The sequence below is a fragment of the Hirundo rustica genome, chromosome 9 (genome assembly GCF_015227805.2).
Source record: "Hirundo rustica isolate bHirRus1 chromosome 9, bHirRus1.pri.v3, whole genome shotgun sequence".
NCBI classification, from domain to species: Eukaryota; Metazoa; Chordata; class Aves; order Passeriformes; family Hirundinidae; genus Hirundo; species Hirundo rustica.
The window spans coordinates 6587626-6591821 of record NC_053458.1 but is presented as its reverse complement, the minus strand read 5'-3'; the positions used below and the strand labels follow the sequence as shown (position 1 = coordinate 6591821).

At 37.9% G+C, this 4196-nt stretch overlaps 1 long non-coding RNA gene across 1 annotated transcript; it reads left to right on the top strand.

Moving 5' to 3' along the window:
* The first annotated feature begins 1907 nt into the window (after window positions 1-1907).
* On the top strand, window positions 1908-3050 carry LOC120756241 (uncharacterized). Its single transcript, XR_005702093.1, has 2 exons — window positions 1908-2043; window positions 2933-3050. It is a non-coding gene; the product is annotated as an uncharacterized LOC120756241 (long non-coding RNA).
* The last annotated feature ends 1146 nt before the right edge of the window (window positions 3051-4196 follow it).

Genomic DNA, 4196 nt, shown 5'->3' with positions numbered 1-4196 from the left:
AACTCAATTGAACTCAGACTGAACTCAGATTTCCCGAGTCCCAACCTGACAACTACTGGAATCATCTGTCACTAAAATAATAAGAAATTTAGAAGAAAATAGTATGCTCTACCCATGCTCCTCTCTACTTACCTTATATGGTGTTTGATTCTGTTTCTTTACTCTGGATCAGTATCTTATAAATTTTTAAGAACAAAGTGTCTTGATTTATGATAAGGTTCATAATTCTGAATCTGTCTAAATATGTTAAATATGTTCCATGAAATCCTAGGAAGATTACATGACAAAGTGTTTGAGGGAAGAAAATTAGACTTGGTTTTGTCCAGAAAATAGGATCATCCATATTTACCTGGACAGAAACTTTGTCCACGTTACACATGAGTTGTGAGGGTGGTTGGTTGGTTGGTTGGTTGGTTATGGTAGTATTTTCTTCGGGTGTTTTAGGAAAAATATGAACTTGTACCTCTGAGAAAATCAGACCAACAATTCAGATAGGATTTTTAACATTCCCTATATCCCCTACTCTGCTATCCTCAGACTGTCCCTTTCAAGAACTTGCTCTAAATTTATTAAATAATACAAATGACACTGAAATAGGGCTGGTCATTGAAACTCTGAAAGATTTATGTTTATAGAATATCTTTGATAGCACTTATGTAAATGTGAAGGGCATAAAGGAAACATGAAATATAAAGCAGAAGAGAAGACAAATTCCAATGAAATCATCCAGGTTTTTGGGAAAAGACATCACTGATTAGTTTCAATATCCTCACTTCATATTACAATGTCCTCTTCTTTTCGCAGAAAATTAGTGCATACACAGTGAATAATGTTGTTATTAACAGAGATGCACTAAACTAAAAAAGGATGAGTTGGCAATGAAGTAGTTAACATGAAGAGGGAAAAGCCCTGGGTGTACTTGACTGATCCAGCTCCTGCTCTCCTTCAGCACTGAAGAGGGTTGGTAAGATGCTAGTACACATTAAGAAAGAAGTATATCTGTAGCAAAGCCAATAAAATTACATTTTTACTATGTAAGACCCTGTGGTGGTAGACCAAATCTGAAATATAATGTCCATTTTTGGTCATGAGAGTGGAAGACAGATGTAAATAAAATGGAGAAAGTACAGCAGAGGGCAACCAACATGATTAATGTACTGGAGAATGCTGGCAGAGTAGCTGAGAGAAAGATGAAATGGGAATTATTTAGCCTCAAGGAAAGGTGATTAGGAGGTGAACTGACTGAAATATTTAAACTACCTGTGGGTTATTATAAAATTAAGCTCGAAGGTGAATTTGAAATTTTTTGACAGACCAGAAATAAGGGAGACAGGATTAAATACACATTAAATTAATGACCTCACAGGTCACTGGGGTACACATGTTGGCTGCATGAGATGCCAACTTGTGAAAAATGCAGTACAGGCTTTGTGCTCCAGCGTGTGGATACCCAGGGCCTTTGAACAACCTGCCAGTGCTGGTAGGAGCTGAAGGCTCCATCAGTGACAGCATCAGCAGCAAACTCCCTTCTGGGCAGTGAGATTACTCAGTCCAGACCATGTCCATGTGGAGTGGGGCTGCCTGCTTCTTTCCACAGTGCCTAAAAGCCTGGATCCCAAATGGACCAGTCAGTTCCTTGCTGACAGGACTGGTTTATGGGGTAACATCTTCTGCATCACTGGGTGCCATGCTCCGAGCCTGGGGGTGGGATTCATCACACCTGCTTTGGTCACCCAAGGTAAGACAAGGCACTAACTTTGAGCTGGTCACCTGAGCTCAAACTGCAGAGAGAAAGAGAAACTGCCAATGCAGAGCTTCCTGCCTGTCCTGAGGCAGGTGCCTAAGATAACATTAATTGCTCTGTGGCTGTGTCTTTCTCTTTCCATTGTCTCTGCTGGCAGCCTCGCATGGAACCAGGCTGGAAACCCGGTGCTAGGTATTTTTTGGCAACCATTGCCTCTGAGCTGACATGAAGAGGAGAGTCCATGAGCACACAAAAAAAACCAGAGACTACTGAGAAGTGGGGGCCAGAATTCAGACCAGGTAGGTGGCATCAAAAACAAGATTTAAGTCCCCGGGGTGAAGTGAGGGAGATGAGGAGAGGGAAAGAGTTCAAGCTCACTTATAGTCATTCAGGAATCTGGGAGTTAAGCAAAAATTTTTGATGAACAAACAGTTCAGTTTGTCACTGATGGATGAAGGCTCTGAATCTGCATTGAGGCAGTCCTGACATGGTACTTAAACAATGCAGACTAAGAAAAATAAACTGTACATGAACAAAGAAATGAAGAGGACACAGTGGCTATTAACGGTGAAATATGGTGTTTTTAATTAGCAAGTGCTAATTGTAGGACTGGATATACAGTGGAACGGAAACATTGAATCTCAGGTGAAAGTAGGTGATAGCAAAATACTATTAATCTGAAAAGGTATAATGAGAAAAACAAGGTAAGAGAAAATGGAATGGCTGATTGCTCCTTCCAGCAAGAAAATGTTATTATCAATAAAAAAAATTAAGTGAAGCCTATTTTTTTCCGTATTGGAACAAATTTTATACAGTGTGTATAATGCTTGAATTATATTTTTTGCATTAAGAAGCCTAAAAATTGATAATATTAATTTCCAAAATAATATAGACTCGAGTAAATCATGGAAATCCAGTAATACAGAAAAAAATCCTCTAGATTTCACAGCAGTGATAGAAGCAGGAGAAGGGGAACATAAGAAGGAAGAGCTAGAAAGAGAGTTATATGTATAAATAAATCTTCAAAACAGAATATAAATGTGTAGGTAGATTTAAAGATATCAAAAAAAAAAAAAAGTATCAAGCAGGATTACCAATATTCACAATTTGAAAACTATGTTAGCAGCAATTGGGGAGGGAAAAAACAGTAGCAAAACCATCATTTTTGATGGACTCTCTCTATTTCAGAGTCTGTTGGGTTTATACCCCACCTGCGGGAGATGCAAGAGGATCCATAAGTGCCCTGGGCTTTGTTTCCAAAAATGGACAAAGCTGAGCAATAAAACACACAATTAGAATTCAGTGATCATACCATTAGACCTGAAATATTTGTAAGGAAAAGGCAGTGACATCATGTAATGCCATTATTACAGTCAGACTCTAAAAGAACATGGAACAAATTTTAAAAATGCCTTGAACAAAGTGTTGGACAGAGAAGAGATTATGGTGTACTGGTAAATATTTAAGAGCAGATAAAGTCAAAATTAATTCCATCAGAGCCCACCAGATTGCAGCTGAAGAGTTTGGAAGCTGCATACAGTTTTGCTGAAGCATAAAATCACAAATAAACAGGAATAGTCACAAATACTGGGGAAAAAAACATTAACATTAGTGTCTGCACCATTCCCAATCTAATGATTTTTTTTTTTTTTTTTTTTTAAGGTAACATAAAATGGTTTTATTTTACTGGATGGAAACATAAACTGAATGTGAAGAGAAATTGCAGATATTGGGACTATTTACACTAAAAAAAGATTGAGAGGTTATGATAAAAGTCAAAAAAGCAGTTTAACAGCCCCGCTCTGTTCCTTGTGATTGTGTTTGTCCTTCCAGAAGTACAAGAAAACACAATGAGACTGAACAGTTGCAAATTCAAAAACATTAACTTGATAACACTGGTACTGCTACCTCACCAAGACTCTGAAGGTAAACTGCAGCAAATAGGCAGTATGCACAAGATAAATCTTTTTTGGTTTTTTTTTTTCCTTCTTTTAAATTGTTTTGAAGCACTTTGCTTTGGGATCTGCACCATCCTTCACCCATCAGGACTGGTAGGAAAGGGTGACTGGCCCCAGTTATCCCACAACTGCACCTTTGCCTGCAGGAACAGCCACAGATTGTTGTTAAAGGATTGGACAATGAAAATCCTTGTGAGTCAAACTGGGCAATCAAATATTCTTCTTTTTGAGTGATTTTTAGAAGGGAATAAAGGAGAGTTTAGAGAAGAATGAAAGAATCCATCCATATTTCAAGTACTAAAATTGCACATATGCATGTGTTTGTACAAAGTATGCACATTTAAGAAACACATGGGTTTTGCTGTGGAAACATAATTACTATGAACTTAAAAGCACCTAGACAGAAAGATATGACTCCTGTCCTTACTTTCACCTTCCTATCAGAGAAGAAGGATGGTGGACTGACTCCTTTTAATAGCTCCAGAAAAATGGCA